This window comes from Cnephaeus nilssonii (genome assembly GCF_951640355.1).
Source record: "Cnephaeus nilssonii genome assembly, chromosome: 2".
In the NCBI taxonomy this organism is placed as follows: Eukaryota; Metazoa; Chordata; class Mammalia; order Chiroptera; family Vespertilionidae; genus Cnephaeus; species Cnephaeus nilssonii.
The window spans coordinates 68,921,226-68,940,738 of NC_137073.1; positions in this window are offsets into that span (position 1 = coordinate 68,921,226).

The window sequence follows — 19,513 nt, forward strand, 5'->3', positions numbered from 1 at the left end:
ATCCATTGGTGACAGATTAGGGAGGTGGGACAAAGCAAAGCGGGGAAACCTCTGGGATAGGGTAAAAAGTGAAATGATGGACATGTGCTTCTCTTACAGAGATGGATACAGGATACTTTAACGTAATTAACAGTTGACAATTAACTTGATAACAATGAGGGAATGTCCCGGTGCCATTGTTGTGCCCTGAGGGGTCCGGGGTAAAGGAAGTTACAAGTTACCCAGACATCTCACAGACATCTCACAGATATGTTATCTTAGAGGCAAAAAGGCAAATGGGCTCAGTAAAGAAGATCTAAGTTGATCTTTGTCAGAGAAGATATCGGACTAGGACATGACTACCCACTATAACCTGTTTGTAGTTAAATATTTAATTTTCAAACCATCCTTTGTGGTTATTCCAGGTCTCTGAGTTTGCAAGACTGCCACGCAGGCCTCCCCTGAGCTTGTCAGGTTAGCATGTGGCTCCTTTCGTCCACATTACAGTGGTATCATATAAAAATAATAATGTTTCTAATGTTTACACTGAACAGAAGAATTTAAACATTTTAGTCTCAATTTGGTCTCAGCCTTACTTTCTATTAAAACACATAAAAATGGTCTACATATATTAAGGGGAGTTTACATTAATTTCTTTTCTTCAGTCATCAGTGTAGGAAATGAAAAGCCGGGAGAACTTGGAGGGTTAACAAAGTAGTTTTAAGTTACAAAATCCTAAATGACTTCAATAGTCACTTACATTGGGAATAACTTCCGCAAAGTTCTCGTGTATTTCGGAAAATAGAGTTTCCCATTTCAACCTGCCTGAGGTGCCTTCCACCAGGATGTCTTGTCAACGTTGTTTTCAGCAGGTGCCAAACTAAACTCGTAACCCAGCTCCTCACCCAGACTTGCCCCTTAACTTTAATTTTCTACCATCGTCCTGATGATTGTACCACTACCTTCTTAGTAACTGAGATTCAAAACCTTGGCACAATTCTGTTTGTGTATACGTTTTATTTTTAATAGACTTTATTTCTTAAAGCAGTTTTAGGTTCATAGAAATATTGAACAGAAGGTTCTAGATTTCTCATACCTTCTGCCCTCATACATTATAGACTAATCTCTTAACAGCACCCCCCCACACACCAGAGTGGTACATTTGTTACAATGGAGGAACCTATATTGACACATCATTATCATCATATATGTAGAGTTTATTAATAGATTCACTGTACATAATATGGATTTGGACACATTTATAATAATATGTGGCCACCATTATACTATCAGACACAGTAATTTCAGTGCCCTAAAAATTCTCTCTGTTCCACCTATATATCCCTTTTTGCCCCCAGCTTCTGGCAAGTTCTAGTCTTTTTACTATGTACACAGATTTTTCTTTTCAAGAATGCTATATAGTTGAAAGTTTATAAAATGTGTAACCTGTTCAAATTAGCTTCTTTCACTTAGCAATATGCATTTACATTCTGTCCATGTCTTTTTATGGCTTGAAAACTCATTTATTTGTAGCACTGAGTAATATTCCATGTATGTATGTACCACAGTTTATCTGCTCAACCACTGAAGGACATCTTGGTTGCTGCCCAGTTTGGGCAATTCTGAATAAAGCTGCTATAAACATATGTGTGTAGGCTTGTGTGGGAGCAAGTTTTCACCTCCTTTGATTTAAATACCAAGAATCCTAATTGCAAATCATACACATAATTTTTATAATTTAGTTGGCTGTTAATGTTGAGTCAAAAAACAAGTTGTAGTTATTATATATTTGTATATTTAAATATATATCAGAAATATCAAACATTACAGTTGTATATACAAAGTCATCAATTATATACATCATACTAATGATGATAATTGCAACTAGGAGGGTGGGGAATAATGCAAACTTTAGTTTATTTATTTTAATAAGATTAAAAATAAAACGAAATTTTAAAGATGAGTTCTATGTGATAGAAATATAGATATTTAATATATTGTTTGATATCTTCCTGTTTTTAAAAATCATTTCCCCAAAACTAAAAAGATATATACATCTAAGACAACAGTGTGACAGCATAAGTAAGGAAACAAAAGGGGAACAAAAGGATGGGAAAAATAATCCAAGATAGAGTTAGTACACAGAGTATACAACAAAAGACCCTGTGCAGTACAAACCATACAGTTGCCAAGTTCCTTCTCTCTAGCATTTTGACATTTGCCAATTCTCACCATTCCTACTTTCCTCATCCTATATACCAACCTCACTGTCTCCTTCATCTGGGCCCTGGCACAAAGCCTGCCAATTGCTCTCCCTGATTATAAGCTCTCTTCAATGCAAGTTTTCCATGATGATAAGTTATGCTCTTTTATATTTGTATTAGTCTCAATTATAAAAATAAGAACATCTTAATTTTAATTAAATATTGAAGGTTAGTGGTAATCTGGCAAGTGCCTTTCTTAAATCTCTTTGTCTTTCCCTACTACCCTTTTTAAAAATACTACACATTGCTACCCACCCACTGTTTTCTTTCTTCTCTCTTGGTAATTATCCAATGTCTTCAATCTTAAATGCCTTTCCCTTTGTCTCTAATCATACAACTCTAACCACTTTTTTATTTTAAAGTTTAAGGTTCTATCCAGATGTCATCTCATCTATAAAATCTTTCCCACTTTCAAATAATAAAAGTAACATCTCCATCTTCTGTTTTTGTATAAAAATTACTCTATATGCTTGGTACTTATCTATTTCTGCTTCATAATATAATTAACAATGTGTCTACTATCCAAAACCGCATGTGACTTTTTTCTAGCATGTGAGATCTTGGAGGATGGTGTCTCTCTCTATGTATATCTATCTACATATAGACATATAGCATCAAAATGCATAGTGCAGTATGTTGTATTTATTAACTAATCAAAATGTGCATTAAGTACCCATAGTTTTCAGGAAATGTTTCAAGATTTAGCCAAATGTAATGCCTTCTCCCATGACATTCCAAGCGACACACTGAATTGTGATCGCCAACAAAGTCCATTCACCACCTTTCACATAGTTGAACTTTATACCCTTTTCTGATCTTCAGTGTCAGGAAAGCCCTTTCTTGCTGATCATAGAAATATATCAATAACTGAAGAAAGTGGGAAACTGTCAACACTTTTAATTCAAAGATCTAAGAATCACAATAAACATTTGCTTATAGTGTCCATAAAACCACTGGACTGTTTATCCCGTGAGTTGTGGTGTGGTACAACTTTTGTCAAGCCACAAAATCCTACCTAGTTACACGTGGTTTTAGATAGCAGGCACACTGTTTTCCCAGTCATTATGCTGATCCTTTCGTCTTCCCCAGTGTCCTTGTACTTAAAAAAAATTCAGAACAGCCATTGGAAATTCAACATTTAGTCCATGAACAGAAACCCAGGTGAGACTACCTTCCAGTTGACTATTATCCTTTCTGCAGGTATTTATATGGTTATTTTAAAGGAGTTATTTTATTTAAAAATGAGGTCTCAGGTTCACTATCTGAGAAATAAAGCCACACGTAACTAAACTCATCCTTTTCCAGAATAGTGTTAGTACTGCATCCTCTCTGTATAAACAGTTCTGATTTTTGTCAGGCACTATTTTGTGTGTGACCAAGTTTTATCTCACACCACATGAATTAGGGCAGTAATGACAATGACAAATTAGGAAAATCACAAAAAGATATTTTAGTGGACTTACCCATATTCATTAGTTGGAGCAGGGTTAAGAGAAATTATTGTCTCACATCTAAACAACAATCCTAGCATCTGCCCAGTCTTTTTGCTCTGTTTTCTTTATGGTATGTCATCTTGTCACTGGAATAGAAACTCTTTGAGAGCAGAGGTCATTTTTATCTTCCCCAAAACACTATGCACAGAGGATGGTTCATTAATGTATTATATTAAGCAGAAAACTGCACCCTCCAGTGCGCACCGTTTATTTCTCCCATACTATCTCTATTTGAGTAGAGAAGACAAATCCTCCTTTGACAGCTTACACAGAAATCCAGGATCATTCCTCTTGTCATTATGCCAGAAATATAAAAAAAAGGATTTTATATTTTTAAAAGGCTTATGTAATTAAGTTGTTTTTCAAACTAAAATATATAAAATTTTATATAAATCTATAAGATAAAAATCATTTATACCAAGATATATTTTTTCATATCACTGGATAGTCATTTCTCTCTATAAATGCACATATATATTTCTACATAAAAATTGAATCACAATCTGCAAATCTCTTTGCAGCCTACATTTTACTTGTTCACTTAGTAATTTACAATCATTTCACATATTAATAACAGCAACATATACTAATAAAGTATTTAAGGGTACCGATTAGAATATGGTCTCAGATTTGTTCTTTACTGACTGGTCTCAAAGAGTCATTTCACTCTATTTGGTTTAATAGATGAGTTTTCTATTTCCTAGTAGAATAGCACCATCTATAATAATAAAAGTGTAATATGCTAATTAGACAAGATGTCCTTCCGGACAACCTTCCGGACGAAGCTGGGGCTGCGAGGGAAGCCCGGGTCCCAGATGCCAGAGGGAAGCTGGTGCCAGCAGCTGGGGGAAGGAAGGCCTACTCTTGCACAAATTTTGTGCATCGGGCCTCTAGTGATAAAATAAAAGGGGAGAAAGATAGAACTATGGTATTTGATTAAAATGCCATCTGAGCCAAGATAAGGAACATGATCTGAGACAGAGCTTTCTATTGTCCTTAAATTATTTTAAAACATAAAAATTAATAAGTTTTATCCTGTACAAAACCATGTATGGAATTAAAATATCAGCAATAACATTTTAAAGACTAGAAACAGAATGTGTATCTTAAAGACGAATGTGGGAGTAAAATTACATAAAAATGATTGCAAGTAATCATACCTCAAAGTAGGGTTTTTTTAAAGAAAAAATTTTAAAGACCATAAAATGTCTAAAAAGTGATAAAACCACACTTTGGGTTATATATGAAAGCATAGCTGGTATCAAATAAACCTTCCCATAGAAGACAGTTTTACCAAGATGACTGTTAGAAGAATAGAACAAGGTAATTTATTTAAATTTTCTTTGCCCAATCTGCTTATTTTTTTCTGGTAAAAATTGTTTATCTCTATTGAATACCTTTTCCACCAAACTGTGTCTCAAGTCTCTGCTTCCAAGTGACCCAAACTACAACAAATTAAATATTTAAAATATATCCTTGTATATCTATCAATCTTTTCATAATTTTTAAGTTGCTTAGGTATTTCTGATTTGTATCAGTGGTCAAGTACCAATATCTATTGTTTTTAAGGTTTTTTCTAATAGCTGTCACTAAACAATTTTTTTTTCCAACGAAAAGATACTTTATATATTCTGCTTCACTAAAAATCCCCTAAAATAACAATATATATATTGACAAAGTAAGTAGACTCTACTATTTACTTTTGTTTTTTAGCAGCATATTATGTAAACTCAAATTAGTGCAAGTACATTTAGCAACTTCTTTAGCAACTGGTTCTTTTTTAAATTATAGTAAAAACACACACAGCATAAAATCCATCATCTTAATAAAAATGTAATGTAGAGTCTGAAACATTGGGCGCACACTCTAACTCATTCCTTTCTCAGGAAGAAACTGGGTGTTGAGGTTTTTCTCAAGTTCCTGGGGGAGGGACTACAGTGAGTGACAAAGGGATACTCCAAACACTGCCACTGTTCTCAGAGGCCTCCACCCGTGCCCTTCCCCATCAGTGCTTACATTCCGGCCAGACCGAAACAATTCCCATGCACAGCCCCCTGAAATGTGAATGCCATGTACATGTTTCAGCCTTCTCTTTTTTTTCCCCAGAGAGCAATCAAAATCGGGGAATTTCCTTCCAATTGCTCTGTGGTGTACCAACAGGGTGAACTATGGTGAGTAAATACCACAAACGTTCCCACCAGTTCCGATATGGCTCACTTCATGTTTGCCTGGGATGCAGGAGCCTCTTAATTGGTTTCTAAAGTTCTCTCAAAAGGGATTGGTCCATGTACTGTGATTGAGTTGGTGCAGAAGAGTCTGAGGCTTCCTTCCTATTCTGCTTCCTAGCTGATGGCACCATCTGGTTGCTGGTTCATTTTTAATTCTTCCCCCATCACTAAACAAATTTTTATGAACTTGTAAAAACACCTTATTTTTTATTCCTCACCCGAGGATATGTTTTCCATTGATTTCTGTAGAGAGTGGAAGAGAGTGAGAAGGAGAAGAAAAAGAGGAAAAACATTGACTTGAGACACATCAATTGGTTGTCTCTGGCACCTGCAACCCTTGGGTCCTTGGATCAAGGCTCTAACCACTTAGCAATACTGGCCAGGACAAAAACACCTTATTTTTAAACTAATTTTTATATAAATAAATACATACCTTGTAGTATTATACATAGTTTTTATTAATATGAGCTTCATCCTGAATCAGTCAAAGTAACACTTCCATTCTTTGAAGCAGCCACAGTGCTTTTTATCATGTGGCAAATGAAATAAAGCAGCTCTTTGAAAATACCTGTTAAATTTGATGTGCTAGAATTTCTAGATGTATGTTTCTTTGATAATTTCATAAGACTTTTAGTTTCTTAAATAAAATGTTTAGTTTTGAAAATTTATATTTAGATATGAAATAGAAAAGCTTTCAAAGTCAAGCAAAGACAGCCACTTTGTAGAGAATGTTTTATCATAGTGTTTCATCTTCACCTTTATGTTATTACTAGGGGCCCAGTGCATGAATTTGTGCACCTTGAAAGGAACGGTGGGCCGCAAGGCTGCAGTGGACACAGGGGCAGGTCTTGGCCCATCCTCTGTGCCCCCGTTTGGCCCCTCCCGCCACGGCCCTGGGTCCCCTGTCTATTTGCATATTAGGGTTTTATATAGATATCTTCCCATTTACAATGCACAACTGAGTGTATATTAATATAGGCTCATATCAGACTTGACATTGAAAGTAAATGTCTATACATTGACACCATTTACATAATATTTTCTGAGGTAAGAAAAGTATTATAAAACTAGTAGCCCTGTGCACGAATCTGTGCGCCAATAGCTCTCAGCGGGGCCTGGCCACTCCATGCCCACTGCCCAGAGGCTCTCTGCGGCCCAGAGGCCCATCTGTAGCCGGGCGCGGAAGCGTTCCACCCCCCCCCCCCACCTGGCTCTGTGCCCACTGCCCAGAGGCCCTCTGTGGCTGGGGTGGAATGCTTGCCTTGTCGCCGCAGCAACGAAGCAAGCATTCTGCCAGACTGTTCATGCTGCCTGCTCTCAGCGGCCGCCCCCCCCTGGACTGGGGGACTCTGGAAGAGCAGAGAGGACTGGGTGCCACCATCTTGTGGCTATGTGCGCCGCCATCTTTGTGACAGAGTGATGGTTAATTTGCATATTACCCTTTTATTAGATAGGATTTGACCTATTTTTATCTAGCATATTCTTGAGGGGAAACAAAGTTTTATATATTGTTATCTTGGAAAGGATAGTTCCCATCTTTGATTTATCTCTCATTGTACAATGTAAAGTAGAAATCAAATATCAATGATATAATTGAGATTTTAAAAAGTATTATTATTTACATTGTACAAAATTATTTGTTTTGCTTTCACTATAGGTAATGTTTAACAACAAAATAATTTATTGATGGTATAACATCAACCTGAGGTTAATATTTAGTATATCATATATCTCCCTCTTTCAAATTTTAAGAATTTTATATTTCATAATAATAATAATAATCGAAATCTGTGCTCATACTCAAATATATGTTTCTGGTGTTTTCCATGAACATCATAAAACTCTCATGTATTTATATCTGGTATATGTCAATATCTTTACTAATTAATTTATGTCATATTTTGTCAAATTTTAAATTTGGTAAGTTTAATCTAGTAATTGGCAAAATAAATACAGGTATATTAAGTTATTTAACAGATATTATGGTTAGAAGTTTTAGGAAGATATTTTTTAAATATGAATTTTTATTAAATGAAAATATGGAGACAAACACAAAAGATAAAGAAAAACTGAAAAGTCAGAAGTATACAAAGTGTAATGGAGACATTAATTTTATATAGAGTTGAATATAAATTATTTATGTTGATTTTAATTGTCTATTATACTTGTCCAAAATTTACTCCAAGGTATTTTTCTCATAAACATATTCTAATCAAATGAAAGACTAGAAAGCTATAGGCATACTTTCATAAATCATTTCTGGCTTGTAGAAGATGTGGAGAATAATATTTTGAACTCAGAAAATATTTAAGATATAACATTATCAATACCATTAAAATCCATGGGTAGCTCTCATTAGTGGCATATCTCCCTAGCCAGGTAAGTACGAACGCACTGTTTTCCAATGCTATAAGGGAATAAATATATAGAAGTTGCTAAAATAATTTTAGATTTAGTGGAGAAGCAATTCTACCACCGTTTTTAGGGAAATACCAATTATATCTTTAATGAAAATATATGGTGATGCCAGAAAAATAATTTCTTTTATCTGTAAGAAAAGTTACCAAGAGAAGCTTTGTAGAATTGAACTATATGTTGTTACATATAAGCCATATTTTATTACATCATGATTTTCAAAAATTATTTAACTTTAAAATGTTAAAATAAATTGAATAAAAACACTGTAAGATGAATACAAATTGTTTTAAGTTTTCTAAAGTAAGCTGTAGTATGTCCGTATACACCAAAATATAATAAAAATAAAGCAATAATCAACATAGGAATGGGTTATTTCTTCTTTATCTCTCTCCATACAATTTAACACAATGTGTGCTTTTTATAATTTCATCATTGATATTACTATAAACATGGTACTGCTCAAAGTCAAGGCAGTATTATTTTCATTTAATATGTCCCTTAGCAACATATATAATGCACTTAAAAAATACGGCCTATTCAAGTTTAAAGACATAAATGTATATTACATCTTACTCGGGCTTCTACAAGCTACTGGCAAGACTAGATTGAGAGAGGTACAGGAAAGCTGATTAGAGAGTCAGGCCTTTAGCAAGGCTCTTTCTAAGTGCTCAGCTTCTAGCCCAGATAACATGTTAAAAAGTTTCAGCTTGTATTGGACCAATCAGTGTCATTTATCTTCTATGTAAAGTGTTAGGTAAAATATTTGTTTTATCAGTTACCACTTTGGCAAACTAAATGTCCCCATGTCTATTTAAATTTAATATTTTATTTATATAACTAAAGGCCCAGTGCATGAAATTTGTGTACTGGTAGGGTCCCTAGCAGCTGCCAGTTGCTCACAGGGGCCTCCCTCCCTTCCCCCAGCCAGCCCCTCCTCCTGGTCGAACTCCCAGACAACTCCCGGTTGAGGGGACAATTTGCATACTACGCTTTTATTATATAGGATGGGATTGTAATTATGGACCTTTTCCTTACCATATAATTTGATCCATTAAATCATTCACATTCTCTCGCTTGATGGTCTTTGATACAATATATATTTTTGAAGTTATATTGTAGACAAAAAAGAAACAGTACTGCCTAGGTGAAATTATGTTTAATAATTGAGCCAGTTGGCAGATTTAGCTTCGCCCCTTCAAATCAGGTTTTCTTAAGAGATACAGAATTCTCAAAATCACCAATAAGTAAATTTCTTTTTATTGTTGACACTATTATAGATGTCTCCCAGTCCCCCTACCTTCCCCCCCCCCCCCCCCCGCCTGCCTTCACCATACTGTTGTCTGTGTCCATGGGCTATATAAAATTTACATAACTATAAGACAAGATCAAATTAAAGGACATGCATGAAGCCAGTGAAAACAAAAATACCAAGGCCTTCCCCCTTTTTTCCTTTGGCAAACATGCCATGAAATGAGAGATCCAGTATCTTCCTTCACATTGACCCACACAGCCTGCTACCTTGCGGGCAGCTACACAGCGTTCAGAACTGTTGAGGATATGCTGCCAAAAGTGCAGAAAGCCTTGGCAATGTAGAGCCACATTTTGCCTATTTGTACTGTGCCCATTGCAGTGACAGCTGCTGAGACAGATTTCAAAGTCGTTTACACCACTACTTACCCAAGTATTCCTATCTTTGGCACCTCTTCCCAGAATAGCAAGTGCCAGCTGTTCCTTCTGGCCACCAAAGCAGTGCATAGGATTGCCTCCACCTCCAAAAGAAATAATAAATAATAAATAAATAACAGTGACGGGAAGTGAAAACTATGCTGAGATGTGATAGCCAAATTCCTCCAACCCCCTCACCCCCCCTACACACAAAAGTTTCTGGTTGCACTTCCAATGAGCACATCAATATATTTGGCTTATACTTTATCCAAAACATCATACCACTCCTATTCTTTCCTAAAAATACCAACAAAACTGGAAAAAAAAAGTCTGCTAATAGTCTGGGATGATGTGCTATTTGAGGGCTTGGAGGGATTTCAGTGTGTCCCTTAAGGATTGCCAGATCATATCAATATCCTATAAATCTCAGTAGTCAAAGCAGTGGTTTCTATCCAAACCTTGTTGTTTCAATAAAATGGTTTTTGAAATCCTGTGACAAATTATATAGTAATTAAAATCCAGTTAATAAGGGAAAATATCCAGTTAATAGATAGATAAAAATAGAGAATAGCCTCCTGTTTAGTTAAACCTTCAAATACATATATATTATTAAAAGACCTCTATAAATATTTAATAAGCTTCCTAGTTTCCCTTTTATAAATATTACTTTTTATACTTTTTATCTTTTTTATTTAAAATAGACTCAAATATATTAGCATATCATTGGGGGAAAAAACTATTTTTATTGAACTCCTAGTCTGTCAGTAAAAGAAGAAAAAAATAAGTTAAAATTCCCAGTTGGTTTTAAGTTCTACATTGGAAATGCATGTTCTTTAATGATTCTGATAAAATTTTATAAAGCACATTGCAATATTTGTTCAAATTAGTATTTGATATGATAAACATTTTAAAGCTTTCCTATCTCTGACTACACAAGATTTTGATAGGTCACCTATTAAGTTCCTATCTTAAATTAATTGCTGAAATGAGGATATACTTGATTGTTGTGTCTTTCTAATTCTTGCTTATATTTCTGCTCCTACTTACTATATTAAAGAAAAATGTAAAATATAAAGATTCAACAAAATAAATGACCTACAGGCCCAGTAATATGAACAGTTCCTTAAGAAATTATTATGCTGCTCATATATTTTAAACTTTCTAGTTTCATATGCATTTAGGAACATGTCTCATAATTCTTGTTGCACACAACAAGGGATTAAAAGTAGACTGTACATTAAAAATCTACATCATTTCTGAGTCATGATAAATGTTGGTTTTTCACTCCAGCTACTTTCTTCCAGGTTGTTAGTTATTTTCTCTTATTGTTTTAACGAGAAGCCCGGTACATGAATTTCGTGAACTCAGGGAGGTCTCTCAGCCTGGCCTGTGCCCTCTCACAATCCGGGAGCCCTCAGGGATGTCTGACTGCTGCAGCTGCGGGAGAGACCCCCCCCCACCACCACCATTATTGCGCTCACCAGCCGTGAGCCCGGCTTCTGGCTGAGCAGCGCTCCCCCTGTGGGAGCGCACTGACCACCAGGAGGCAGCTCCTGTGTTGAGCATTTGGCCCCTTGTGGTCAGTGTGTGTCATAGCAACCGGTTGTTCCGCCATTCGGTCGATTTGAATATTAGCCTTTTATTATATAGGATTTCTTAGAAATTTACTAATTATTTTATTTCAAAGAGGCCAAATTTATCATCCAATATTTAGTTTATTCTTTCATCTCTTTTAAGGCATTTATTATACCTAAAACTTCCTCCCTTCAGAATTGAAAGCTTGTCTGTTTCTCAGTTTGGTTTTACAAAAGCTGTCATACTACATTTGGAAAGTAAAGGATCTCCACCTATGCGCTCTTATTTCCATTAAGGATGTTTTATAAACATGCAAATGACTCTTCCTCTCTCCCATGTCCTTGTCCCAGCCTCCTCTCAGAATAATATTTCTAAAGCCTGTACTAAGAGATTTGCCTTAGATTACACAGTTTTGTATTCACACTTACATAGTTCCACAGAGTATATTTTTCCCAACCCTTACTACTTTGCCTTCTGGCTTATAATTAATTTTTTAAATCTAAAATTAGTTTGGAGAAGGAGACTGGATTTAGGGTTACATGGTTATAAGAGACATTGGCCATATCAGTAGTAATAAAGATCATACAAGTCATATATTCATACATTCGTGTTTATTATAAATAAAATATATATTGTGAAATGCAATTGGACTTCAAGTTTATAAAGTTTCTATTTTAATGGATGAGTTAGAAAAAAACATTTCATCATAAAACTCTGGAAGTATAAGTATTTTGTGGTAAATCATGAGCTAGTTTAGCTATATTTATCTGTTCAGTTGTGGCAAAGCTGAGGTCTGGCTTTAGTTTTGTGTAAGTAGAGATTCTGCCTTAAAAGGGAATTATAAGAAGAGTGTGTGTTATCTTCAGCTGAGAAATATATGTGAATAATAAGCAGCCTTTTTCCCTAAGAAAGATATAACTTAAGACTTAAGTTTTTACTGGATTTTCTCCTGTGTTGGTAATGCAATACATATTAATTAACCCAAGCATTATTTATGTTTCTCTATTCAGATTTTTTTGTCTTTTATGTGATTTCCTGGATATTATTTCCTGAAATCTTGGGTCAATCTGGGACAACGTGTGTGTGTGTGTGTGTGTGTGTGTGTGTGTGTGTGTGTGTGTGTGTTTCCATAAGAGACTTTGGTTTTATTTTTTGATATGTTATTGAATTATTCTCAGACAAAATAGTTTTAGGAAGGAAACATTACACTATGGTATATTCTGCAATCAGATTAATAATAAATACTTGGTTAACCCTTTGCACTCGCTTGCTTTTTTCTCGATTCCTTTATTCTAATACTAACCGTGTCAAGTCACACTCGACATCCGAGTGTAAAAGGTTAAAGTGGAAATTGTTTGCAGCATTATTTAATATACAGCCTCTCATCAAGGATATTCTACAGCAATGATTTGCTAGAAAAGATTTCTAATGCACATATTGGAGAGAGAAAGAATGGGATAAAAGCATATGCCTATCATATTGACACCTAGGTTCATATCAGTCCCCTTATGAAATAATTATGAGTGAGTGCATCAGTCCATGAAATCCTTTTAGAACAAAGCAGATTACCAAATATGATGTGTCATTGTGACGGTGCAGCAAATAGTGACAAAGTAGACATGATCAGCAACTAGGAGGGGAACATACCATAGACTCTAAACCTTTTAACTTTCTTCTTCTGATCATTAGCACTCAAGGCTCTGGTGTGTTCAGTTGATGTGGAACACAATCAGTACAGAAATTTTTGCTACAAGTAGTTGAATCAAGAAAATAATAAAACTGCCCAGATCAAGAACAAAAAACATCAAAACATTACCAACTATATTTTCAAATTAAAATTCTAAAGCAGAACATGAGACTTTTTATTACTCTAATACTATTCAAAAACAAGTTTTGGAGGCATTCAGTCTACTGTGCAAAAAATATGAAAAGTTATTTTCCTTAAGTATATGCTTTATGAATTTTTCTCACAAAAATTACATAGTGGATGAATATATGAAAACAAACTATCCTGGATCTAAATAAAAACAAATTTAAACCTTAATTCATTAGAAAATAGAGCTGGAACGGTAAATAATTTATTTTTGACTTCTCCTTTAAGAGCATGACTTAAAAAAATCATGAGCTTTTGTTTGAAATCTCATTACTCCCACACATGGATTATTGAAACTCAGTTCAGGAGTCATGATCATTCCATTTGTGCAAGGATGTAGGAAGAAGACAGCTTGATTTTGTAAAGCTAGACTGCTGAGCATCAAAATAGCTATGCTTTAGCTCATGATTATATCTAAATGGAATCAGGAGTTAGAGAATAAGCAAATCAGGCTATTTCTAAAAAGATGGCCTCAAAAATATTCACTCCTGGACACCTTCAGAACACCATGTGAAGTCATTACTAACTATAAAGGCCAGTGTCCTTTAGGAGTGAGCTAGTGTTGATTGTCCCTTCCTATTGCATACGATGACATAAAGAACTTACAACATGTTTTTTAAGTTGCCTGTGTGGAACATATTAGAGGTTAATGAAGTAAGATTAAAGGCAGCCTGAGAGTTAAAATACAATCAAAGAGTTTTAAGACCTTTCACTTTAAAATCTCACAATATAGTAGCAGAAAATTAAAGTGATTGTTATCCATGTTTTAGCATACATGTATATTTAATAGAAATATTTCCCCCCAATATGCATGAACACATTAACAAATGTTATTCATCAGCTGTTCTCATGTACCTGCTGGTTTATTAATTACAGAAAAAATGATATATTTAGAATGTTTCAAGCAACATTTGAGGCTACTCAGTTTATATTGATTACATATTACCTACTCTCAGTAACTAAGCATCCATAAGAATGGATCCAGTGAAATCTAGAGTAAAGCTAGTGTTTACAGAAATAAAAGTATGTGTAAGAGTGGCAGAGAAAGTTGAAGCCATAGATTAAAAACATTCCATCTTCCATTAGCAATCTTGAGGAAGTTGATGTCTTTCTCTGGATCATGAAATGTTGGACAAAGTAGTTACCACACTGGAAAAGTGAGAGGCCAAGAAACTTATGAAGATAATAAAGGATGTTTAAAGTTATTTTCAAATATAAAAGGCAGTTGTAAATATTTGCATGATTGGGATTACGAAACCCAGAACGAGCATAAATTTATTGTAATCAGTAATTGTAATTTATTCATTACATCAATTTTTTCAAAACATGGGGCCCCATAATTTTTTATATTATACCTTTTGTCTTTATGATGTATATTATCCACACTTTTCTTGCTCGTTTGTATAATTTGATGATTCAGCTTTGACTTATCCCCACTATTTTTTTCCATAAATATTCATATTAGAACCCTATGTTCCATTATCTTTTCTCAGTTTCAAAATTCTTGGTTACTGAAAATGAATTTTATGATTATATGGTTTACTTTCCTGTACATAAAAAGAAAGATAAACATTTCCACTCCCTATAGTAAAATAGTCCACATTGGAGCAGCTGATGATGCTACCACATGCTGGGAAAAATATTTTACTGACAGACTCTGTCATCTGGATTATTGCAAATGACAATGAGGCAATTGACCTGGTAAGTTTCCAAATAACATTTCTGACAAAGCCAATCATGTGAACATGTCAAATCTATGTGGCATTATTTTAAATTAGATCCCAATCCTAAAATAAGTTTCTACCATTAGGATTTTGTAGTGTATACAAACCTCATGAATAAAGATTCATGGAGCTGTTGGAAAGGCTAATTCGCAATAATTTGCTGTTACTTGTTGATGAATTTTTGTCAACTTACCTTCCACCAACTATTAGTAAAATTGATCTTTAGTGACATTTATTATACAAATCACTTTTTCTGTTTCAGGTTAATTTATAATTCTGTGTCAGAATATTAATTTTTAGTCCCTTTAAGTAATGTTCTCTGGATTCTATATCCTGATTTACTACCACTGAGTGTTTTTCGTCAGATGAGGCATACATGGGGGTTGTTGACAAAATAAAGGTGTGTTCATTGTGGTAAATAGTATAATAGTATTATTTAAAAGTCTGGAAGAGTAACAAAGGATTTATTCTTATACCTATAAAATATGTCAATTAAAGGTATACAGTTCAACTGTGTAAGTAGAGAAAATAAAGGCCTACAGAACTGAGTTTGAAGTACAAGGAAACAGAACTGAACAATAGAAAAATAAAGAAACCTGTGAAGCTGATGAAGGAAATAAACCTAAAGACCTATTTTCAATTAGATGTTGAAAATTTAAGGCATACATTACTAATTAAGAAAATCATTAGACTTCCTCAAATTCAAAAGTGGAATAAGGTCAGTTTGTGTTACAATTATGTATTTATATGCTACAAACTAACTTCACCACATACCCTTATATGATATGATATGGGTTTTTATATTTCAGCATATTTTTTCTCTTAAAATTGAAATAATTTCTCTTCTCTTTCTTCCCTCAGAATTCTCACTAAATTTTCATCATTTTTCCTTCTATAGGCACATGTTCTAATATCTATTGGAACATCTCTCCGAGGATACCCTGGTGTGTATCTTGCTCCCTCATTTAGCTGTGAATTTCTCAAGAGGCAGTCCCTGTCTTATTTATAATTGCATTCCATTCTTTCCTCTACCACCTGACAAAAGGTATAACACAAAAAAATCCTCCAATAATTTAGTTCCATTTCCTTCATAAGGGGAGAATGAAGGGAACCTTTACCTTTCAGAGAGACAGCCTATAAAAATTTTTATCATAACTGTCATGTATAAATGTAGAGACACAAGTGAGTAATTGGAGTCTGAAGTTGGTGGCACCATGTCTTTTGCCTCTTGGCCTCAGCCTCCAAAAAACTTCTGAATGTGTTATATAATATACAGTGAAACCATTTAGAAAATATTCGTGGTATGATTTTTAACCACAACCTTTGACTCAAGGCAACATGCCCAGGACCTGCTTTGAATTAACAGTGTGTCAACTCAGTACTGAACCATTAGGGAAAAATTTTCAGGATCTGAGTAGAAAGACTTCTCAGAAATTCTAAATCTTTAATAAGGGGGGGGGGGGGGAGAGATAAAGAATTTTTAAAAATAAAAGTCTTGTGAGTTGAGATTAATAAAATATCGACTAACCTAATTTTCCAAGCAAGATTACTTAGAGTCCCAAACTCTCCTCTGAAAAAGCTAAATTTTTTAGCTTAAAAAATTTTTTGATAAAGCTAAAATTTTCATAAAGGAATGAAAATGATATAACTAATGGGTCTTGATTCAGAAAAACAATATAATTAATTTGATACTGTTTAAGGCTAAAAAAATGCTAATATGCCAGTAGGGACTTGTTTTAGAGAAGTTCAAACAGATCATGGAAAATAAACTATGGAAAAAGAACAAAAAACATAGTAATGTGCCAGTTCTTCTCCTTGCTGTCTTCAAAACAGGTGGTCTAATTGAACAATCAATTATGGCAATTCCAAAGGTTTATTGGAAATAAATCTTATGTGACTTGTGTATTTTTTCTTTATTCTCATACCTCACATTATGTAAAGTGCTGCCTGCTAAAAACAGAATTATAAAGAAAACAATGATTTTGACCACTGATCCATTTGTGTATTTAGCATTAGAGCATTTGTTTTCTCTAGAAGGCAATCAACATATAAATAATAAGATAGTTCCTTATCTTTTTTCCTATGTCTTCTGAGTAGAAATATCAGTTGTTAGATCTTTAGTTGATAAATCTGGTTCTCACAAAAGGGCTTCTAATTCCTACAAAGCTGTTACTGAGAGATATGACAGAAACCCCTTGGACTGATAATTGGGTGAGATAAAAATATATCTATCAGAAGGATCTAGTACCCACTGACATTTCCTGCATGCAAACTGATGTCATAGAAGAAGGGCTAAGATGATCACATCTCTTCCAGCCTCCTTGGTGTACTAAAAGGAATAATAATGTGGTGGGATGAGAGAAGGTACAAAGTGACTAATATTCCTTGACACCAAACCAGAGCATCTTTTGCTATTGAGCATGTTAGTTCCTTTTTTCTGATTAATATACCTCTTAGTGAGGAGCAGAAATATCTAATGCTTACTGGAATCATATGATTTTCAACCATGGCATAAAACAGATGAAAGAGAACTGTGGCTGTTGCATTAGAGCAATATCAAATGGCTGTTCTAGTCATCTATTATGCAACAAGCTAACCTAAAACTTAGTTGCTTTTAAAAGAACCTTAAATATTTATTTTTCTTATGAAAACTGCAATTTGGTCAGACCTCAGTGGTCTGTTCCATTCAGCATTAACTGGGGCTGCTCAACTGAGAACTGAAAGATCTACTTCCAAGATGATCCACTAACATGGTTGCCAAGTTTGTGTAGGATGTGGCTGAGAACTCAGCTTGCTCTGAGGGATGCATCTTAGTTCTTCTCATGTGGTTCTCACTATGTGACTTGGGCTACCTTACAGCATTTGATCATAAAATTTGAGAAATAATTAAATACAATGCAGGATCCTCTAGAAGATTCTGGAATGGGAAAAGGATATTAGATGAAATTATATTTGAGTAGGGTCTCTAGTTTATTTAATAATATTATACCAGTGTTAATTTCCTATTCTTGATAATTTTATTATAATGATATAAGTAATATTAGATTAAATAGGGCAAAGAATACAAATGAACTCTATGCAATATTATGGCAATTTTTATTTTATTTTTAAATATATTTTTTATTGATTTCCGAGAGGAAAGGAGAAGGAGAGAGAGAGAGAAATATCAATGATAAGAGAGAATCATTAATTGGCTGCCTCCTGCCACACCCCCCACTGGGGATCAAGCCCTCAATGCAGGCATATGCCCTGACCAGGAATTGAACTGTGACCCCTTGGTTCATAGGTCGATGCTCAACCACTTACCCACACCAGCCAAGTGGCTGTTTTTTATTTTATTTTTTTTAAGTGAGGTATTTTTGACATATAACATTGCATTTGTTTTAGATGTTTGACCTGATTTAATATATATATTGCCAGGTGATTACTACAATAAGCTTAGTTAATAGCCATCATCACACATATTTATAAATTTTGTGTGTGTAAGAGTGATGAGAACATTTAAGATCTATTCTCTTAGTAATTTTTAAATATTCAATATAATATTATTAACTACTAGAGGCCCAGTGCACGAAATTCATGCACTCGGGGGGGGGGGGTCCCTCAGCAGTCCGGGAGCCCTTGGGGAATATCCAACTGATTTCTTAGGCCCACCCCCCTCCTAAACCATCAGTCAGACATCTTTAGCGCTGCTATGGAGGTGGGAGAGGCTCCCGCCACCACTGCTGTGTTCACCAGCTGTGAGCCTGGCTTCTGGCTAAGTGGTGCTCCCCCTGTGGGAGCGCACTGACCACCAGGGGGCAGCTCCTGCATTGAGCATCTGCCCCGTGGTGGTCAGTGCACATCATAGCGACCAGTCATAACTGCTTCTCCAACATCCCCTGAGGGGTCCCGGATTGCAAGAGGGCTCAGGCCAGGCCAAGGGACCCCACTGGTGCACAATCACACCGGGAAGAGATGCAAGACGTTGGCCAGCCAGGGAGGGGCTCCTGGAGGGCTCCAGGGCATGTCCGGCCTATCTTGCTCAGTCCCAATCAGCCGGACCCCAGCAGCAAGCTAACCTACTGGTCAGAGCACCTGCCCCCTGGTGGTCAGAGCACATCAGAGCGAGAGGTTGAGTGGCCTTAGCCATATCATTAGCATATTATGCTTTGATTGGTTGAATGGACAACTGGTCATTAGGGGAGTGTGGAAGGCAGCACCCCTAATTATTCCTTGACCTTTCCAATTAAGTCTTGTGTTCTCCCCAACACTCTGTATCTATAAATTCTATGTCACCTCTAATATTCAATTA